At 35.5% G+C, this 23972-nt stretch overlaps 1 long non-coding RNA gene and 1 other non-coding gene across 2 annotated transcripts; one reads left to right on the top strand and one right to left on the bottom strand.

Annotated features, from left to right (window-relative positions):
* Positions 1-6637: 6637 nt before the first annotated feature.
* Positions 6638-6710, bottom strand: Trnay-aua. The gene has a single exon. It is a non-coding gene; the product is annotated as a tRNA-Tyr (tRNA).
* A 6110-nt stretch (positions 6711-12820) lies between these two features.
* On the top strand, positions 12821-22423 carry LOC106674367. Its single transcript, XR_001341506.2, has 3 exons — positions 12821-12978; positions 21805-21942; positions 22011-22423. It is a non-coding gene; the product is annotated as an uncharacterized LOC106674367 (long non-coding RNA).
* The last annotated feature ends 1549 nt before the right edge of the window (positions 22424-23972 follow it).

Below are 23972 nucleotides of genomic sequence, written 5' to 3'. Positions count from 1 at the left end.
ATGGGATTTAAATTTTATAATCCTTTAGACCTAAATCAACAAATTATTAACAAATTTTTATACAGGATCGTAAAACGATATAAAAAATATGGAAAAACCACGTTATTAATTCAATGCGTAAGGCCGCCGGGGATTGAAACTGCGAAGCTTTAAGCGTACCTTTCCTAAAAGATGTCATTGTCAATGAGAATCTGCTTTTTCCACATTTCACATTGGACGAGATGGGACTCGAGATGAAACGGGCTCTCCCTCCGAATAGGGCTTCAATCCCCGGCATATATGTTGCCTTGCATCACACCATTTTCACTCATCTTCAGTGCGAGGGGCGACAAAGAATAAATAACTTTCACATAAACGCCTTTTTCGTGTGGAGTAAAAAGAAATTGTCATTGCGTGTCAATATATTAGGAAAGTTGTACGTTGTATAAGGGTTGATAGTAGAAAACAGGTTTAATACTTCGACCAAAAGTAGTAAAACTTACGATATTCCTTATTTGGTGTTGGTCAAATAAATTAGTTGCACAAACATTCTTCCGACAACTAACTATATTTTCATGTTTGTATGTCTAGTCATACCTTACTATTTAATATTCATTAAATTTCCAAATTCGAGCCGGGACGTCAAGTAGGATTTTTAACATGTTAATGCTTTAAAATTAGTTGTTCTATACAATAGGAAACATTTTGCACTCAAAATAATGAAAGTTTATTCACGTGAAGCAAGACAATTTAGTTACATGTATTTATTGAAATTAATATTTTTCATTCTATAATATAAAAAAGACAGCATTATTTTCTTGTACCGTCCGGAATTTGTTCAAAAATCGGCGGGAATCAAAACGTTTCAGTTTGTAAGTGGAATGAATCATTTCAATTTTGGAATCGAAACGTGTTGGGCAAAACTTGCGGGTACATAATTTAGATATATGAAGAGAAGACAAATCGTGGGAATGCTTTATAAACTTAAACGATTCCTATCTATCTCTGTTATCTTATCCTAAAACCCTACCTGCTTCAGGGGAGTAGAAATGAGTTCTCGGCAATAAGTCCGATACATGCCGGCGTATCTCAAGGGAGCATTCTTGGCCTCATTCTTTATATCATGTATACCTGCACAGCTCAATACGTCATTACCACCTGCGCGTTTGATATGCAATTTTGTCCTCTACCTCGAATTCTATCCAAACTACCTCCATCATCCAATAAAACCTAGAGCTTGCCGAAGACTGGTGTAAAAGGTGGAAGATAAAACATTAGAAATAAAAATGTGTATCATTGTACGTTCACTATTACTCCACTGTTTAAATCAACAACAAATTGTTCCATTCAAGTCAAATACTAAGGACTATACCTAGACAGCAAAGTGAGGTGGAACCCTCACGTAAGACTTAGGAGACAACAACTAAAAAGAATATTTGGACATCTATGAAGACTTCTAGAACGGAAATTAGTGTTGACCGTCCACTTTAAACTAACCTTTTACAAGACTTTACTCCGACCGCTTTGGGCATGCGGATTGAAAATGAAGGGTTCTGCCAATATCCAGCGCATCCAATCCTTCCAATCGAAAGTCCTCAGACAACTCCGTACTACGTCACTAACCTCAGTATCTACAACGATCTCAACATTCTTTTGGTCAACGAACTGATCCGTTCCCCATTGCAAACGTTTCACACAAACCCCTCGATCCAACCTAACCCTAGCACTCTCTACACATTCCCTTCCGGAGAACTCGCCAGTTCGCCTTAATCGACGATGGTTCGAGACCTCCTTGCCCCTCAATATCCCACACTGAGTGCCAGCATCGGGTGGTTTCTATTGGCATGTCCAGGTGCAGCGCAGGGCTTTCTGTTAGTGCAGTGACAGTATAAAACAAAATACTATGATCACATTTGTAGTATGTAGGAATATGGTCTATGTTAATATATTCACTGAATTGATTGATTAGCGTACAAACTTTAAACATGTGAATCAAAAAAGGGAATGCTATCGACGTGGGATCGCCGATTTTTTTTAAATCTTTTATGGTGATACCAATTTTAAGACACAAAATATTATACACTTCTTGCCAACGAATTTTAGGAGAGGAAGAAATAATTTTAAACAATATTTAAAGAATTAAAAAATATGGTTGCTTGTGTATGTATTTCAAAGTTATTATAAAGGGTGTCCTGCGAACAGACGCGAGTACTTCATTCAGAAAGTTATATGTGGCATACTCTATCTCTTTGTATATGCTGATGATTTCTTTTTTCTTCTTTCCCTGTACTGTCTTATAATTTATATAATCATAACTACGACTTTTCTTTGTTAATCAATTTCTAAATTAATTCTACTATTTCCTATCAGAAACTAAACGGAGCAGATAGATGAAGGGACTGGGGAAAGTGAATTTTGAAAATCTTGGTTTTTATTAATCTTAATGCAAGAATTTTTTATCAATTTTTTAGTTTAAATTTTTTTTAGTTAAAATATTTTATTTTTATAATAGTTGTTAATGATACAATAAGTACTATTATTCCATTGTTGAATTGTGCATTTTGTTAGATGCCAAAATTGACATAACCACAACGTAAATCCTATTTTCTAAGGATGTTTATAAAACATTTTATTTGATATATTTTTCTACGCTTACAAATCCACAATGATTAATATTCTGTAATTTTATATCGATACACATATGTGCAATGTCGAGGTATGTGTGTGCTTATGTGTTCGATGACCAAACACTGCGATTGTTATAACGCACCCGCCTTGAGGAATATCGAGTACTTTGGAAGAATGAATGTGACCAGATTTCTATGTTTCTATCGAGTATTTTGTTTATGTTAATTTACTGGAATTAATGTAATTTATTAGTGTAAAAGGAAGAGGTTTCTTTTAACCCCGCCCCGAGGAATATCGAATAATCTGGGGGAATAAACGAGACCAGACAGACATCTATATTTGTAGATTTATATATATTTATGTATTGTATGTTTTGTTTCTATTGCAAGATATGACAACCTAAGGTGTAAATGAGAGGATTTTAGCATAGTATATATTTAAAAGCAGAAAGTCAGTAACAAGAGATGCTCGATGGCTGCAGTCTAAAATAAAATACGCGTGAAAGGCCCCAAAAAATAATGGAAATACGCAGAGGGCCGGATTACCTCAGCTGTTTATCAGCACAATGAAACAATTAGGACTGTATTTAATGATTTAGTGGAATATTTTCTCAGAGTGTAGGTGATGGACGTTACTTCTCAATTATGAAGGAATCATTTGAGTTGTTACGTGTTTATGCAATAATGAGTTTCCTTATTTATACAATCGCCAATTTATCCAACCTAATCGATATAAATTATCTGTTCGTATCATTCCGTCCTCAATAAAACATGGTTGTACCGATTTACCGACGTTCTCAAACGGGACAATGTATTCCAATGGCCATCAGGCATTCTTTATTTTCGTACAACTCTCATTAGATTGAATATCGATAAGGCCAGAGAGAAGGTGGGCGAAATTGTTTTTTTTCGTCTAATGACAAAGTCGTTTGGGTTCATCTGCACGACTTGAAATTCCGATTAGTAGAAAATGTGCCCTTCGTCTGACCGGATTAGAATATGAAATTTGAAAGATGAGAAGGTTTTCTCACTTACACTGTCATAAAATCAAAACTTTTATCATAGGCTTAAATATTTTTTTGTATTTTCCTTTGTTTGTAGTTGTAATAATTTTTTTTACCCTTTCCACCACCCCCATACCGGCGGACAAACGCTGTAGCTTAATCGAATTTGTATATCTAAGGGATTTCAAATAAATTGGATAAAAATACCTCCCAACGATCTTTCCTTCAGGCAAGACCGCTGGTCGGTTTTTAAAGGGACCATATTTTCATTTTAAAGCCGAAAACAAAAGGTCTTCCCTTGCTGGTTTCCCCTTGCACATTTACTTTTCCTTGATTTTATTTTCTATCTATTTATATTATCTAAAATTTTCTTACAAAGAAGAGGAAAACAGCCCGGAACCCTAAACCTAAACCTATCTATAATTATGCAATAAATAAATATATAACGGTAATAAAATTCTAACAATTATAATATTATTTAGGAATTAGAATAAATAGGGACTTGTTCATTTAAGCGTATTTGAGGCAAAGTCTTTTAGTGCTCCAAATGATTTGATATCATAGACTATTAGTGGTAATAACGTCAAAATTGGATAAAATCTTTTACGTGATTAATTATGAATTAAAAGGGTATGTATTTTTAACTGGAACACTGGAAATCGGTGTGAAAAAAAAAATCAACGCCGGCTTATCCATCCCAAATGTATGTAGTGTACGTTTTATTGGTATGAAAATCCGTAGTTAAGGGTTTTCAAAAGGGCTTAAAATATTAAATCCGTTATTAAGTATATCCGAAATGTTTTTTTGCGTAGTCTTTTGGTCTTAGTAACTTTTGAAATATCTAACTGAATTAAATTCACGCTCGCATATTACTTTCTTATTCTACGCAAATAAAAAATACTCGCCGGATATATATATATATATATATATATGTGTGTGTGTGTGTGTGTGTGATATAGATAGATTAGTTACATAGAAAGATATATAGATAAGCATAGAGATAGATAGTTAGGTAGATAGATAGAATAAATAAATATATATATATATATATAGAGAGAGAGAGAGAGGGAGGGAGAGAGAGTGAGTGACTAGTGAGGGGGAGAGAGATTGAAGTAGAATTCAGAGGAAAGTAATTCACTCTGGAAATCGAGTGAGAAGGATAAAAATAGGAAGAGAAATTTGTCCATATTCACACAAGCACATAGGTAGAGATCTAGAGAATTATCTAAAGCAGGAAAGGATCGAGTTGAAAATGAGGGAAGGAGAGGGAACGAAAAGAGAGCAAGAGGGTTCAATATTTTATTTTTTAAAATGCTATCCCTAATTAAATATATTACGGCATTTCTCGTAACATTGAAGTGAGATATCGTATAAATATCGTCGATAAACTAAATTATCACGCAAATTACCATGAAACTAACATGATAAGAATAACTGAAACTGGCAATTTGTCATAGATTGTCTCATATCCTCGATTTATTCACAATAATGCAGTATATAATTTCGATTTACGATTTATCTTAATAGGAAATGGGTGACGAAATTTTCGAAGGCGGTGATCCGGGCTCTCGCGGGAGGAGGGAAGTTTGCATCATCCAGGGAAGCTATTAGCATAAAACCGATTGCCCAAGTTCAAGGGCGAGTTGTTTACCAGTCAAAATTGATAGTCCTGGGAAAGGGAATATACGATGTCAGATCGGGCGATCATCATAAATGATTTGGACTATAATGCTTGAGCAATTTTGCTTTGTTTAAACAGGGTTGCTATTGTTTAACTGCTACCGTTGTTCGACGGCTTCTGAGATTTGTTAGACACAAATACGGAAATGGTAAAACCGCTTTTGACCGCATATCTCGATGTTATAGGCGTTTGTCATCCTGGGCTTGTTTGGTTTAAACTTTAATAAAGTAAAACAACAACCTACGTGAAACACCATATTTCAAAAATCTATGATAAACATAAACAACATCAACTTCTATAACGATCATAAACTGACTTTTTTTTCTAGACTTATTTCTTAAGTTGTTTTAAACTTTCCTACATACAAAATAGATCAAGGCGCAATTTTCCCATATTGTATTATCAATTTCGTAATCCCACAAAACGTTATTTAATTATTGCAAGTAATTATTAATTTTATATAATTTTCTACCATTGAAATAATTAACAAGAAAATAACACAAGAGCTTTTTTGTTTTCTGTTGTATTTAAATGTTTTCCAATAAACTTATAAATTAGGCATTTTTACGATGTATTGATTTTATGCTCTCTGATATGAATCTATCATGTTACGTATTTGTTATTCATGCTACATAATTTAGATACATTTACATTTTATGTACCGATATGTTAGAAAAAGAGAAAAAAAGGCCTTTTCATTCATTATAAAATATGGCATAAACCTTACATATGCCAACATTGCCAATGATCGTAAGTTATATAAAACAAGGGTTTTTGATATAATTCTGATTACATAGATTTTACAAATTGTGCAGTCTTGGTTAATTATTAAATCAGTAAATGTTAGTATTGGGAGAAATTTTTTACATATCTGCCGAGTGATAAACTTGGCTTAGACACTTCCGACAATTTGGTCTGTCAAAAAAGATTCGGTTTTTCACCATCAATGTTTGGGTTTTTGTCTTCTTGTTCTGTTTCTATTAATTTATCAAACAAACGACCACTGATGATAGTGAAATACCGAAACATGGAGGTAATTGCTTAGTTAGGGCCATAAGTAGGATGAGACATCAATAGACACTATTCAATTGAACGGTGAAAAACATAATTGGGCCTTTTCTATTTTCAATATATACTGCAGATATTCGTACTCATGTTACCATTTCAACACATACATTCGCTGATGATACAGCGATTCTTACACGAAATTACTCCTCTATAAACACTCAGTTCTTCCAACAACACATGAATAAATTAACAGTTTCGTTCACAAAGCGGAGAATGTAAAGAAACCTAACGTAAAGCAAATAATTAATTAAGGTTTTAAGTTGAGATAAAAAAGTCAGTGTCACGAGCGGGATTCGAACCCACGACCTTTGGCTTTATACACCGCTACTCTACCACTTGAGCTATCGTGACTTCGATCCCCTCGGGCACTAACTTCTCATCTCAACCCCACCTTTTGAATTTTCCCTCCTATTTGCCATTTTTCTAAGGTCGTGTAATCGGATTGGATTCTTGACGACAAATGAAATAGCCCGGGAAAATTCAAAAGGTAGGGTTGATATGAGAAGTTAGTGCCCGAGGGGATCGAAGTGGTAGAGTAGCGGCGTGTCAAGCCGAAGGTCGTGGGTTCGAATCCTGCTCGTGACACTGACTTTTTTTATCTCAACTTACAACCGTTATTAATTGAATGTTATTAATTGGTCAAGCGGACCACGAAAAATAGTGATGAAGCATATAGATAAATTTTGCCACGCGTAAAAGTGTCTGACCCCCAATGAGTATAAATGGAACCAGCCAATTACCTGCCACGACACTGCTTTATATTGAACTTTTCATGGATAAATCCCCACACAAAACCGAAAAGATTACTTGAGTCACGATCATAATTAGTCATTGAAAAAAAATTAATTACCAGGCTTTTAAAACCTCTCTAACCGCGTGCACGGTGAAGTGAGGGGCTCAAACATGTATTCCAGTTCCCAACTTTTCCAATACGGTCGAAATTTCTCCGTCAAATTATACATGGTAAATCATAAATATTTATGTTTCAAATCATAATATTCTAAAACAACCTACAAATCCTGTTAGCACATGACTTATCTAAACCCGCAATAACAAAATTTATCATTCACTAAGCATCCTCAGTAATCTCCTAGTACGAAAATTATCACATTCAACTTTACCAGAAAATCCTCCAAGACGATTGAAGAGAAAATAGCCCCGAGACCTTCTCAGCGAGTGATGTTTTCAGTGTGGAGGCGAGTTGTCACAGGGCGACTTTTTCTATATTTATTTAATACAGTATTTGTAGTTAAAAATTTCCAATAAATATAATAAAAAAAGTTTAGTCAGAGTTTTTAGAATATCAAGGCATTAATTATTTACCAATTTTCATTGTTTCGTTCATTCCATATCATAGGTCCAAATAAAGGTCACTGAAATAAAAATAAATTAAATATAAGTCTTGTGGTTATCGGTTTTCGCTCTCTCACATGGGATGTATGAATGAATAACTTTAAAATAAATCACAAATTTCCTTTGAGAACGAACTTTCTTACAACTAACGAGAGCGGGATGATAGCAGGTTGAAAAGTTTACTCACGAAGTTACCACTTAAGGTTTTTAGTTGAGATAAAAAAAAGCTAATGGCACGAGAGGGATTCGAGCCCACGACCTTCGGCTAGATACTCCGCTGCTCTACCACCTGAGCTATCGTGACCTCGATCCACTCGGACATCAACTCCCCATCTCAACCCCACCTTATGAGTTTTCCCTCCTTTTGCCATTTTTCAAATGTCGTGTAATCGGTTTGGATTCTCGACGACAATTGAAATGGCGACGGAGAGCTTTAGTGAAGTGTAATTCATTTTTAAATCATTAATTCACTACTTTCGTGGTCGAGCACGATAGCTCAGGTGGTAGAACAGCGGCGTATCTAGCCGAAGGTCGTGGGTTCGAATCCCTCTCGTGCCATTAGCTTTTTTCATCTCAACTAAAAACCTTAATTAATTGTCATGTATTAATTGGTCAAGCGGACCACGAAAGTAGTGAATTACCACTTAAGATTCGTTTCGAAACAAAATATCATGTGAGCGTGGAAATATTCTAAAGAAAAATTATGAATTCGCACAGTTTTTGCCACAGGGTGAAAGATTAATAAGAGGATTAAAAAACGTGAAAGAATCTCTGTTCCGGTTAAAAAGGGATGATGAAATGCTCCTCGGAGGAAATGAATCCGTCGTTTCCCAGCCCTCTTCCCTTATACAAGAGCACACAGTTTTGCATCACCCTGTAGTTCATTACCATAATCCGATATCTAAGTTCAAAGGCACGTTGTTTACCCGGCCGGCGATTTTTCACTAAGTCGCGTCGGAGTTTTTAAACAAACCAGAAAATATTTGCCGTTTATTCTTCAACCGTTATAGAGACATATAAAAACCGCCGAAAAAACTGATACATCCAATTGAGATAATACGTAAAATGATGTATGCTATTCTTGGAATGGCTTTGTTTACCCTTTGTAATATGTCTACAGATTCCCGATTCATCCGGCGTTTCCAGTTCTTGGCATGGATCCTGGCGATTTGTAACCTAATAGAGTACCGTGTTGGCCTCCGGCCTAATATATTCGGGAAGCGGTCGTAAGCCTATGAAAAATAAAGCTCTTTACGGCAATGTACCATCGCGATAGTTCGGGTCGAAAGCTCTCGTTCTTTTACTGGTACATTTATTTTCGTCTTTCTTTTCAACGTCGTTTGCATTTTAAAAAATTACCAAGCATCAACATATTATCCAAAAAACTAGCTCCAGGTTCTGAAATTCTCCACTCTAACTCCCTAAAGAGGACATCTTCTTTCGTACATATCTATGCCATTCGGTTCTTTGTTCAATCTTTTTTGCTACAGTTTGGACATTTTACTCAACTGCCCAGCAGTGTCATCGCGATGAGGAATCTCTTCCTAGCGAGAGCAATAGTAATACTGTTGAAGTAGTACTACTTTGCTTTCCAATTGTTTCAAGCCTTTAAAAGAATTTCTGGTAAACCTACCGTCCAATGCTGGTGTTCATCAGGCCTCCACATAGCTGACATTCAATACACAAACGTGCGTATATACCTGGAAGGGCATCACGAAGTACGTACTTATACCTTTCCTCTCGTTACCTGCAGCAACACATGTCATTTTGGGAAAACCAACGGTTGACTTTACCATTCGAACAAGAAGTCAATTATACCGATTTGGCAGATGCAGTGAGACAGTCTTTGCTGCCACATCATACGAACTAGTGACCATTTGGTCTGTACAGTGACAAAAATGTTTGTTGTTACCGATCATCTTTGATCTACCTATCCTCGCTGGTTTGGCCTGTCAGAGCTTTCCGCCTGCAGCAGCCCATTTGCCTTAAACGACAAATAATAATGAAACGCTACACTTTCTTTACTACGTGTCAACCGATCCAACTTATCACTGCTTAACCAAAGGTTACCTTTCAACTTCATGCTAGAACCGTTATGAACACAAGGGCTAAAATTCTGGGATTTGGCCAAAGGCTCAAAACATCCTCCATGTTCGAAATGCCCAATAAAAATCCTCGACTCTCCGAGTTATATATCAAATGAAAATAACAAAAACAAAAATATCTAAACCTTCCTGACAGTAAAAATCTAAAATTGAAAAAACTCTAATTCTGTATAAACTCAAATATGTATATTTGACCGAAACTCGGAATGTTTTTAACACTTATAAGGCTTGTAGTAACTTTGATATTACCTACACCCTGAATCCTCATGGAATATGAACCACTTCCTTTTATGTCTGCATTTTGAGCAGTGAGGCAAAAGGATTGTTATTAATATTATTATTATTTTTTTACGAGGGTTCGCAGAGCAGAGGTCATATCAACCCTCGGGATGCCGGTGTTTTTTAAAAAAAGCACATTTGTAAGTATGTCAACTGTCTACTGCATTCGAACCCGACATACTTACAAGTGCTTTGTTACAAAAAATATTCGAATTTATAATAATCTATAGGGGCGTCGGTGGCCGCAACGGTNACCGGTTAAACCGTTGCGGCCACCGACGCCCCCGTAGATTATTATAAATTCGAATATTTTTTGTAAAAAGTTCGTTTATCTCTATCCATATAAAAGGATTTTTAATTCATCGGGATAGGTATGGAGATCCTTATGACAACAATTACTACCCTATCGCCAAACTTCTCCAACAAACTTTGCAGCACGCCACCAAGAGCGTATCTTGATGGTTATCATTCGAAATTGCATTGAAAACTAATATCTCATAGTGTCTATGAAATATATCCATATCTCAACATATTCGATATAGATCGTAATATTTATTGTCTTTTATCGCGCCCAAAAATGGGTCTTTCTTTCTCCAATTGCTTTTTCTTTCTGCAAATTTGCAATTTTTCTTTTTCGCGCTTGTTGGACGACTCTCTTAGACCATGATTGTTATCATTCAAAATTGCATTGAAAACTAACACCTCATAGTGACAATGAAAGCCATCCCCCTTAAAAAGTCATTAAGTTGTAGACTCGTATGGCAGAGTGTCAATTTGACTTGGCCACCGTGGTTACCCTTAAATTTCATTATCGGACAATATTCATACACACATTTAACGAACACACATTTAAACCTACAATGAAATTTCAATACTGTTTCCACTCAGAAACAACACGGATTTCGAGCCTAACGCTTTCCATAAAATTTTCCTCCGTAAATGCACAACAATGCCCTAAATAAACAGTTGCTGTCGGCAGTTACTTCTATTCTTAGTCGCTTAACCCAGAGAAGAGCTAGCTAAAAGGTTGATTAGAAAACTTAAGCGTTGCCCAGAGAGTGAGAGAGAGAGAGAGAGAGAGAGAGATGGAATAGATTTTCTACACCATTAAAATCGTATAGTTCTTTCTCTCTTTCACACTTCAGCCAAAACTTTTTTAATGCTATAAACAGATAAAAATAGAACAGCATAAAAATAATATATAAATATTTTCGTTTCGTATTATTTACCATATTTAATTTTAGGCATTCCTCTGAATAGAACAGTATGTTTTTATCAACGGTTTAATTCAGTGTTTAAATAATGTTATCTAATTTCTCCTGTTCCTGCTTTCCCATGTTGAATAACTTAAAAGGAAGAGCTTATGCAAAGAGCTTAAAGTCTGGCACACCTGAAAGGGTTCTATGTCATTAATTATTACGTACAATATAACAAATTCATGAATTTTAATGGCCGAAAGCCAAGAGGTACTCGGCTCCGAACAGAATGAAAACATCTTTCAGCGAAAGCGTTCTTGAGTCGGGATTTATGTTTTGGAAGTTGTTGACAGATTCGTTTCCAAATGAATGCGAGCTTGCGGGTAACCCTGGGGGAAATCACAGATGCAGCCGTAGCGATAGTTCACTTTCTATAAAGTAATAACTGCATTTCATCCCGTGGGGAGATGGCGACATATTACTCGCTGGAAAACAATTATTCCTCGCCCAGGCATGGCCATAATCGCGTTTGAGGAAAGCCAGCCCCAAAGAAACACATCCCACGGGATTAACTGTGGGATGGGGATCGTCAAAAAAACATAAAGAAGATTTACTATCATTTCCCTGATTATTCTTTTGAACATGCAAACTGGTTTCATTATACGTTTTACAATCCCCTACAAGCTCATCCCAATTTACGTTAAATAGATCATGTTGTACACGGAGGACGCAAAAATTCTTAAAATGGGAAAGCAAAATCAATTCACATTCTGGCAACCATTTTATTTTTTTTGCGAGGGTTCGCAACAGCAGAGCATATAAACCCTCAGGTTGCCGGTGTTTTTGGAAAAAAAAGCCTATTTGTAAGTACGGGTTCGAATGCAGGGCCGCTGGATTCGAACCCGGGACCTTTACCTTAAAGTGATGTGCGCCGTGTCAATGCCTAAACCTTTGCGGCCACCGACGCCCCCACTTTCATTTATTTAACTTCCTTAATTATTGCAGGTTCTTCAATTCAGTTTTGGAGTTTATTGTTGCTAAACGTAAATCATGTACATTATTTTAATATTGTATTTTGATTGTTAAAAATAAATTTCAATATTTTTATGACATTGGAATTTTATAGCAGTTCTGCCATACATTAAACAGAAGTGTTTTCCGATGTTCAACATTCTTCTTGTTGCGAAAACATTTCTTGAATCACTGATTAAGAGTTGGTTTTACTTGCCATTTATGATGCACAAACCTTGAAATATTTATTGTCTATATAGGTAGTTTGGTCAACATGTGCTCACTGAATATCATTGAAATGTACATTAGCGCAAAAACATTTCAAAACATCGAACTGAAAAAAATTCGGAAGTATAAGACTAAAATGTACAATGTATGACAAAAGAAAATAGAAAATGGTAAGAACTATTAAACATATGGTATCAATTTAAGTGTAAATATATCAGTTATAATTTCTTAAAGAGATAAAAAGAACTAACCAAAGGATCTAAATAGCATTGATAAAACGATGGTTCATTTAAGCAAATAAAGAAAAACCGAAAGAATAACAGAAATTTTTTCGAACGAGCTATTCGAGAAATGTCAAAATTTGTTAGGCTCAATTTTGGAAAAGTTGGTAGGAGCTCTTTTACTTTCTTCGACAACGGGTGTAATCTACAAACTTTCTTCGGAGTGGTAATTATCCGTTTAGTTTTGCGTCTTCGGACTATGTTCAATAGTTGGGTGGTAAACGCAAACTGTTTAAAATATTTAAAATTATTTATTTAAATTTTTCATATCGACCCAACTATTGTGTGTGGAATCGAACCCGAGCCATTTTACTAGGGCTTTTCCTTTATTTTTTATAATGAATTTTTCTACTTATGTGTGGTGATTAGTGACCGTTAATCGATATTTATTCAGAAATCGTGAGATGCGGTCTGGTGTGATGTTTTGCCGTGAGTGCCCACTCTCAACACGACACGCAAGAATGGCACAATTACACAGAAGACAAACACTTTGAGCCCTGAAGATGATCTCAATAAAGATCGAAACGTTGGCACGATAAAGAAAATGTTTTTTGAAACCTACATCACACCAGACCGTATCTCACGATTTCTATATAAATACTTTTCTACTAAGTAGCTGTCTGAACATTTTACTAGCTGCAATTCTTCTTGTTAAAACCCTCCTGCTATTTCCTGGCCGGTTTTATCCATCAAGATATACGTTATGATATACGTAACTTTTCATACTTTGAAGATCTCTCAGGACCAGCAGGGGGTGGAACCTTCACTAAATTCTACTTTGGATTTCGATAGCTTCATGTGATCCCCAATTTTGAATTTTATTAATTTTTTGTTTTTATTAATTTTATCAGTTAAAACGAAAATATTTAACTTCTGGTGACATCCAGATACTGCGATGTTTTTATTGTTTTATTAATTCAGCAGCAATTTCAACAATTGTAACCATTCGTATGTCCCTTGGAGGCGAAATCTTTTCCAATGTTTGTTTTTAGGGTTCTAATCGCTTGTTCTGCTATGGATACTTTAACATTACATTAGGTGGATTAATGATTTGTACGGAATTTTCAAAACAATTTTTTTTTTGTATAGATAACTAGATCGGTTTGCAAATTTCTTGGAACACGACCTTTGGATGATTATAAAAATTTTTTAAGGTGCCACTTATTTCTTTGCCCATATCCTGGTTTACTGGTACGATTTACCGGTACTGCTGCATACGCTCTTCACAGCTAACATGCCTATTCATTTGTATTTGCTGATGACATTTCCTCTCCAAAACATCTACATTGCCTTGAGCAATGGCTTCGAGCTTGGAGAATCAAGCCAATCAAGAAAAAAACACAAAACAGTTGGGGGCGGGGATGTTGAATCTGCTGTGGAAACTAAAAAGATTATTTTCATCTCCCTCAATCTTAAAATCGTACATATCATTTTCATTTAGCACAAAGTTCCTCTATCTCTGATATTTTTACTATCAATGCTGGCGGTCCTCAAGAAAGTTTTATTGACGCCAGTTCTCTACACCATTACACGACTATCTATCTAGAGAATCTAGGTCACTGGATATAAACAATTTTCACCTGGTCAACAGTTAAAGAAAACATTTCCAGATTTTCCAGTCTTCCCCAGCATTCACATTCACGACAAACCACGTTCGTTACTGAAGATTGTCAATATACTACAAAAAGCCACTTCTATGTCAGGTACCATATTCGGGCATAAATATTCCTTATGTTCTAGACCTTGCTAAATCCCAATAGCTAAAATTCCATTCATATTATTTCTCACTCCAATCCATTAATATATCATGTATCCAATAGCTGCTGGATAGCGACGGTGTCCCAGTGATGAGAGACAAAAATCACTATTCTAATGTCAAACTGTGGCAGTACTGGGCGACCGACATTCGCACTACTAACACGAAACCACATTCAGCAGATTTCCATATTATATAATGTTTTATGTATTTGGATATATAGTTACATATATCTGTTTATAGTTACAAACGACGATAAAAAAAGTAAAACGTCAGTATGCTGTGGGATTATTACATGATTAAGTTTTGATGTTTGTTGATCGACTAGCAGATAATCTATGTGGAGTTTCAATCTTCATGGAGGTCATTAGACAGGTGAAGAAAGAAGAAGACTAATTCTTGGGTTCACCAAGCTTTCGGCAACTTATAGTGCCATCATCAGGGCCTATTTATTAAAAATTAAAAAATATAAAAAATAATATACAATTAACAATTAACAAAATAAAATAATGTATACTTTCCCAAGTGTGAAGAAAACGATTAACATGGAAAAACTATTGTAAAAGCGTTTTGGGTTTGAGGATATGAAGCACATGGCCACGATACTACATTTAACATGGTGAAAATAGTCATCTACATAAAATTATAAATAATTATTAATATACACTATTCAAATTAACAAAAATAATAATTTATAATAAAATTTAACAGTACCTCGCTAATAAATAAAATCCATATGACTAAGGTTCAACAATGTTGTTCTGACTAGCAATTTCTTATAGGTAACATTTATGATCACAGATAATATTTTGACTAAAATTATGGGTAATTATGGGGTTTATAAATATAAAAACCATGTTCACAGGATAAACATTAATGAGAGAGGCGGTGTTGTCGCTCTCTCCATGAAGATTGAAACTCCACATTGGTTAAGATTTTTTATTTAAACAAAAGTACTGAACTTTTGAATGGTTAAAACGATTTAATCATACTATTACTTAGAAACCTCATGTGAACTCCTTTTTATTTACACCTTGAAGTTAGACTTTTCATTCGTTTTTAAAACCCTTACGTCTTCTGTTGCATATCTATCCAGGTTAACGGCTATCTCAATTATTAAAAAGAAATTGTCTTGGTTTGCTCACTGTCATGCGCTGTTCCGGAAATATGGAATAATGTTTTCTCCCGCTTTACACAATATTTTAGAGTGGGAATTTCACTTCTCATAAAGAAAGAAAATTTCCAAAATTCGTTGCCATTTGGCAATTCATTTATGTACACATTTATCGCTATGTAAGGTACTTAAACATCCTGTCGCCTTATTCGCTTTTTACAAAGATATTTTAAACGGCTACTACATAAATGATTTCCATTGGCGATTTAAAATGCGGTGCGAGCTATTACATCTGAATTCGGCTCAGTGGTTTAGGGGAGGTCCACGGATTTGCTCTCTCTGCTCTAGGTGCTATCGAAAATATTACTAATTTTTTAGCTGAATGTTGAATGCTGGGTGAAATCCGTCGACTACATTTGGGCTGTTTCTATTTGCGTAGAAACAACTTGATTAATTACTTGAATGGTGCAGAAAACCCAAAACTGATCCAGTATGCCCGGCACGGCTGGAATTACATACACGAATTAGTTCAGGGTTCAACTTTGATCTTAATTATTCAGAAATCGTGAGATGCGGTCTGGTGTGATGTAGGTTTCAGAAAAACGTTTTCTTTATCGTGCCAACGTTTCGATCTTTACTGAGATCATCTTAAGGGCCTGGGATTTACAAACAAAGAAGCCGACGGCTTATACAAAAATGTCTTTTCTATATCGACTTCCTTCACCACCACTTCAAAATCCAGCATATATAAACATAAAGCAACAAAATCCCACTGGCACTCTCAACACGACACGCAAGAATGGCACAATTACACAGAAAACAAACCTTTGAATGAGTAGAAATAGTTTGATTGAATATAAAAATTATATTTTGCATTGCATAAATTCACTTTTCCACATCCTAAATTTATTGGTTAAATGTAAACAATGTTTGTAAATCCCAGGCCCTGAAGATGATCTCAATAAAGAGCGAAACGTTGGCACGATAAAGAAAATGTTTTCCTGAAACCTACATCACACCAGACCGCATCTCACAATTTCTGAATAATTATCGATTAACGGTCACGAATCACCACACATTTTGATCTTAATGTTTTTGGTTTTCTGCATGGTTTCGGTTTTTTTTTTTTTAAGTAAGGATTAGTGGGCTATTATAAGTTGCTAATTTTTTCTGTTAGTTTCATTTATTCTAATGTAAATCAATTTCCTTTTTTTTTGCTTATTTTTATATTTATGGTTGAGTGTATATCTTCTTTTTTCTTATTTATTCAGAAATCGTGAGATGCAGTCTGGTGTGATGTAGGTTTCAGAAAAACATTGTCTTTATCGTGCCAACGTTTCGATCTTTATTGAAATCATCTTCAGGGCACAAAGTGTTTGTCTTCTGTGTAATTATGCCATTCTTGCGTGTCGTGTTGACTCTCACTTTGAGCCCTGAAGTTGATAAAGAAAATGTTTTTCTGAAACCTACATCACACCAGACCGCATCTCACGATTTCTGAATAATTATCGATTAACAGTCACTAACCACCATACACCTCTTTTTTCTATTTTTTCTTTAAATTTTTCTGTTCATTTTTTATTCCTTTATTCTTATTATGGTTTATTTTATCCTTTAGTGTAAGTTAATTTTGATATTCAGTTTATGCTTTCTTAATTTTAGTTCTTTTTTATTGTTAAAATTTTTAATAGCAACTTATGTTTATATTAATTCGCTTTTGTACATATATTCTTGTTTCTTTCTGCAACGGCTTCCGACAAACGGACATTGTACATGTGTATATACTTTAATACTTTTCCCTACTATTGTAAATATTATTACGGTAAACAAAAGTCTCTCTCTCTCCCTCTCTATCTATATATCCATTTATCTGTATCTCTCTATCTATCTATATATCCATCGATCTATCTATGTATGTACCCATCTATCTATGTAACTATTTAATCCCTCCCATTTATATATGTACATATGTAAAACATGTATTGGAAAACTAAATTGAGGCCTAAAAGAATGACAGTGCATTCTATGTTTCGATCACGAACATAGGTATAAAAGAATTAAAATTGGTAAATTGGAATTTCTTTAAAAATTTATGATCCGGCCAGTAAAGAAATTCTATGGAATTTAAAAAGATTTGTTTTAAAAAGATTTTGGTGACAGTTATGATCAGTATAAACCAGATTACTATAGTTAAATATAAAAATGTTCTAACATTACTATTAACATAAGTAACGTATTTCTTAAGGCAGAGTGTAATTTTGTGTTTTTTGTTTTTGTCAGAAAGATCATAGGAGGTTTTACAACATTGTTCTCTTTCATGGGTATGTCAAGGTAGCGCTATCATTTTAAATGTGTATGGCCTTTTCCGTCAGATGCGATTGAAATCGACAAGTTACTAGATATGGAAAAAGAAAAATTGTTGCTCAAGGTTTTTTTATTCCTTCGGAGAGGGCTTTTATTATATGGAGTTGTAACGTCATAAATCACGAGTCGGGAGTTTATCAGATTGCTTAATTCACAGTTGGAAAATAGCTCTTTTGATAATAATTGTTTCCATTTTTTTCGTAGCACGACTTCCTGGTCGAATAATAACAGGGCTCAATGAGGGATTCGGACAATGGAGAAATGGACCGTATTTCACGCGTTTCACAATATATTACACCTTTTCGTTCCCCGCCTACAATTTTCACGTCAGCCTGCCCGTGGGTAATCACAGCCGCGTATGATGGATATCGCGAGGTAATTGTCAATCTTGTAAATCACACGTTGGGCCTTTCGTTAGTCGAGGGCGTTTAAAATTTTACGAGATCTCGCTTGGAAAATTCAAACCAATATGTTCCAAGCGAAAAATACACCGAATAAAACAGAATGGAAGGATTCATAGAAAGATGTTTTTCCCAAAAAACAAAAGTGAAACTATGCGATTTTTAAATACAAAATAAAATTAGTAAGTAATTCCTATTTGATTATCAAAAANTCTCTCTCTCTCTCTCTCTCTCTCTCTCTCTCTCTCCTTTATTGTATATTTTAAATCTGCGAGTTATAATGCATTCTCTCTCTCCCACTCCCTCCCTCCCTCCCACTCGCTCTGTCTCTCTCTCCCTCCCACTCTCTCTCTCTCTCTCACTGCCTCCCTCCCTCTCTCTCAATCTCTCTCACTCCCTCCCTCACTCCATCTCTCTCACTCTCTCTCACTGCCTCCCTCCCTCACTTACTCGCTCACACTCTCTCTCTCTCTGTCTATCTCTATCTATCTCTATCTCTATCTCTATCTATCTATCTATTATTTTAAATCTGCGAGTTGTAATACAATCGCTCTCTCTCCCACTCCCTGTCTCACTCCCTCTCAATCTCTCGCTCTCTGTCTCTCCCTCTCTCTCTCTCGCTCGCTCCCTCCCTCCCTCTCACTCACTCCCTCCTCTCTCTCTGTCTTATCTTTTATTTTAAATCTGCGAGTTGTAACGCATTCTCGCTCTCTCTCTCTCGCTCGCTCCCTCCCTCCCTCTCTCTCTGTCTTATCTTTTATTTTAAATCTGCGAATTGTAACGCATTCTCTCTCTCACTTTCTCCCACTACCTCTCTCCCACTATCTCTCTCTCTTTCGTCTCGTTATCTCTTATCTTATTGTTTAAATCTGCGAGTTACAACGCATTCTCTCATTTTCTTTCTCTTTCTCTCTCTCTTTTCATATTTTTTTAATCTGCGAGTTATAACGCATTCTCTCTCTCTCTCACTCTCTCTCTCTCTCTCTCTCTCTCTCTCTCTCTCCTTTATTTTATATTTTAAATCTGCGAGTTATAATGCATTCTCTCTCTCCCACTCCCTCCCTCCCTCCTACTCTCTCTGTCTCTCTGTCTCTCTCTCTCTCTCTTACTCACCCATCCTACGTTAATGACTGACTGACTGTTTGACTGAGTCACCCACTGACTGATCAATTCACTAACTCACTTCCAAGCTCATAGCCTCACACGCTCTTTCATTCACTCTTTCGTAGGCCCACTCACTCATTCAATTATCCCTCACACTCTCATAGACTCGCTTAATTGTAGACTCTCTCTCAGTTATGCTCCTACTTACTCGCTTTCTCACTTATTCTGTAGCTCTTAACTCACATACTAACTAGCTCACTCAGTCATACTCATTTCACACACCCCACCCCTCATTTACTAACTAGCTCAGACACTCATAGGATCACTGATTCATAAGTTTACTCACTCTTTCCCTACACCCTTCACCGTTCATTTCCTAACACAATAAGTAGCTCAAACACTCATCTATTTATAATATATAAATCATTTTGTCTCTCCATCATTAACCGTTCATTCACTTACACATTCGCTCAGTTCCTCATTCATTCATAGATGGGTATACCAATAATTAAGGCAAGAAGGTTAGTCAGTCAAAAATCCTATCTTTGCCTTCGTGTTCTCATCCCCCGATTAACTTTTCCATCACCGCGGCGTAAGTTTAATTAAAATTTATCGTATCTGGTCCTCCTATTCTTCCCGTATCTCCAGAGTTAATTGATTCGCGGTTCACTCATTGTAATTTGACTATTTAACTTCTGGTAATGCACCTCAGCGGGATCTTTGTCCCGTCGGGTTAAAATAATTGAGACGTTCTACCCAATTTCATTACAGCGGGTTGCTACAAACGGTTTCAACATTAATTGCAAACCCTGGACAATGCCTTGTCGCAATTGGCGCTAAAAGCGTTTCAGGAGAGTTTAGATCTTCTTGATTGTCAATTAAACCAGTTGGCCATCCAATGATCGTACCCGTCAAATAAGTTGTCCAGTTGGGAAAAGTTCGAAGTTAGTTTAGTTTTTAAGGAGGGTTGGCGTGAAAGACCAATCAGAACAAGCTCAAACTGGATGACCTATCTTTCATTTTTAAATTTTTATTTTCTTTGACTCTTTTTGTATTGAAAGTAACGGCTCCAAAGACGAACTATCTCCCTACAGTAATTTTTCGACATCCAAGTTGTGTTCCAAAAGGAGAAGTATATATATTAATGTGTGGTGATTAGTGACCGTTAGTCGATAATTATTCAGAAATCGTGTGACACACCAGACCGCATCTCACGATTTCTGAATAATTATATGTATTAAATTTGTAAGCCTGTGATTCTTGAAGTTGGCCAACATGTTCTGCGAAAAATAGTTTAATAGTATATAAATCAAATCTTAGTATGTATTACTGCTTCCAAATTTCACGAATTTCCAGTATTAGAATAAAATAAGAAATAAGGGTAACAATGTAATAAGAAATAAGAGCATTCATTTATCCGATTTCCAAATTATAAAGTAAATTCTTCTTTCTCATCAAAATCATCGTCGTTAATTTCCTGTATATTTTAATGCTCCTTCTATGTTTATTCAGCTCGTTGTCAAATAGAACCTTTAGTGAAGTGTTACTTCATTTTAAACTTATTCAATTCACTAGTTTCGTGGTCCGCTTGACCAATTAATACATGACAATTAATTAAGGTTTTTAATTAAGATAAAAAAAGTCAATGGCACGAGCGGGATTCGAACCCACGATCTTCGCCTTGATATGCCGCTGCTCTACCACTTGAGCTATCGTGACCTCGTCCACTCGGACACCAACTTCCCATCTCAACCGCATCTTTTGAATTTTCCCTCCTTTTTGCCATTTTTCATTTTTGACATTTGAAAAACATTCATGTATTTGTAAAATTTAAATAATTGTTTATAAATCCCAGGCCCTGAAGATGATCTCAATAAAGATCGAAACGTTGGCACGATAAAGAAAATGTTTTTTCTAAAACCTACGTCACATCAGACCGCATCTCACGATCTCCAAGTAGTCATTAATAATTGTATATTACTGAATGACACTAGTAAACATAAATTGAAAAAATTTGTTTAAGATAATTGAAAATACTAGTCGAACACAGAGCACAGAAAAGGTTAACTGGTCAGCTGCTGGCTTGAGAATTCTTTAAAATAGAATATAAAAGATTGTTTAGTTTTAATTATAAACGAGCACATCAAATGTGACTCACGAATGAAACGAAGCAAAAATCGGTTTCCCGAGGATCATGAGACTTAAGCCCGTCTAAGTTATAATTTACAATGATTTTCTGGAAATTAAACACAGGGAACCTTTGATCGTGTAACAGACGAGTAAATTGCATGTGGACCGAAGCCCGGAGTAACAAGTTTCTGAGTACATCGAAGGGCCGAGTTGCCTACTTGTTTTGTTCGAAACTCATTATATCAGGATCTACCTCAGCGGGTATAAACTCTTCTCCGACAATTTCTTCCGCCCCCTTCGTTTCCCGTGGCTAATATTTGCTTTTGTAGGAATACATTACGAGCACGATACCGGAGGAAAACGGGCAAACTCTGTCTCGGACACGCGATGGACCGAGAGACACGAAAATGTTCTCGCAAACCGGGCCCGCCAACAATGGTAATAAACTTTCAAATTAACGCGATTTACACATTTTATGGCCGAATTCAATCAACTGGCAATAAATCCAGTGCCGTAAATCGAAACGCAGCATGGCCGAAGTGGCACGACAACTCTTCTCTTTCATCCACAGCGCAAAAATTTTAAAACGAATAACTTAACATTTCTCTGAATAATATATAAATTTCTTTTATACAGTCCACATAAATGCTGCTTTATTGCTATAGAAGTTAACCAAAGTATTTTTTTTAATATGTACTGATTATATTTAGTCTGGAACTACAGTGACTCACATATTTGTTCACATCAGTAAACAATTTTCTATTATCTCTAGTTTGCAAATCCCGAATTTTTAATCAAGACAACAGCAATAGGATTGAGTTCGTTGAACTGCTGGTAAACAAAAATTCACCCTAATAATTTTTATTTATGTCTATACCTTTGAATTAAGCCAGTTTATTACGAGTCTTCCTGTGAATCGTTTTGTGACTCGGGTTACTTCATTGCAAATTTCGCAAAAACCATTCAATAATACGTCTCAAATTTGTTATCAGGTATCATCAGTTTAGTTATTTTTCTTACATATTGAAAATATTTCCTTTGCTTAAACGTTATGATCTACTCTGTTTAATTATAGCATGAAGTCATTTTCAACATTTTTGAATGATCAAATAATAAAATCTCTACAAGAAGGACTTCCTTATCGTGAAATTAAAAAATAAAATAAATTGTTGTGATGATCGCCCAATCGGTGATCATACCCGTGTAAGACAGTTATGGCTTACCCGTAAGGTTTTCCCTCAAAATTAAGTTTGAAATGTGAAGGAAGGTTAATTAATTGAATAACGAATAAAATTAAAACAAAATTTATTAAGGACAAAGTCAGGAAAATCAAAAGGTACTCTTATGCCACACGGGGTAAAACGAAATTATTATATTTGCATATTTAATTTAAAAATCAAATGTACAATCGATAAAATAAAGATGTTAACAAAGGAGAAAAAATAAACAATAAATGTTCTAGTTACACATCATTTTCATTTTCAATTTCATCATCCTTTTCTTCTGTGTCATCTAATTTTTCATTTTGTTGATAAAGATGGGAATATGTTTCTAATTTGACTACCAATTGATCGATTGCTTCAATGAAAGTAGAAGAAGAAATGATATTTTTAAGCCTGATAACAAGCATGCGATGGCGATTCGTACTCAGTGCTGTATGAATGCTTTAGAAGATGTTTGCCATTGGCTAGAAACTGGCGGTGAAGTGGCTTTATTTGGTGCTACAAATTCTACTCGAGATAGAAGGAAAATGATCCATGATATTGTTCTGAAGAAAATGAATTTTAAATTATTTTTTGTTGAGTCTGTCTATGATGATGCTTAAATAGTGGAACAAAATATTATGGAGGTTAAAGTAAATTCGCCAGATTACAAAAACATGAATACAGATACGGCCTTAAATGATTTCCTGCTTAGAATTGAGCACTATAAGGAAAAATATGAACCTTTGGAAGAAAAGTTAGAAGATAGTCTTAGTTTTATGAAGATCTACAATACAGGAGAGAAAGTTCTTGTGCACAAACATGAAGGACATATAGAATCCAGGATAGTTTATTACCTCATGAATGTACACTTTGCTTAAGGTCTTCCATCAGTTCATGACCTGACCAGCAAGAATGAGCAACATGCAGAGGGAGAGGACCAACTATGTTAACAGTCCACATGTCATTGCCATGGTCGGACTCCCGGCTAGGGGTGATACAACGCGATGAGGCTTCGGACGACAAAACCATTCACGACAGATGTAATACCGAGCCCAAAAGAGACGATGAAGAGTCGGCTGCACTTCA

This window comes from Cimex lectularius, unplaced genomic scaffold (assembly GCF_000648675.2).
Source record: "Cimex lectularius strain Harlan isolate CLEC.00 unplaced genomic scaffold, Clec_2.1 scaffold96, whole genome shotgun sequence".
Taxonomy (NCBI): Eukaryota; Metazoa; Arthropoda; class Insecta; order Hemiptera; family Cimicidae; genus Cimex; species Cimex lectularius.
The sequence above is the reverse complement of the archived record's forward strand: the minus strand, read 5'-3'. Positions and strand labels throughout refer to the sequence as shown.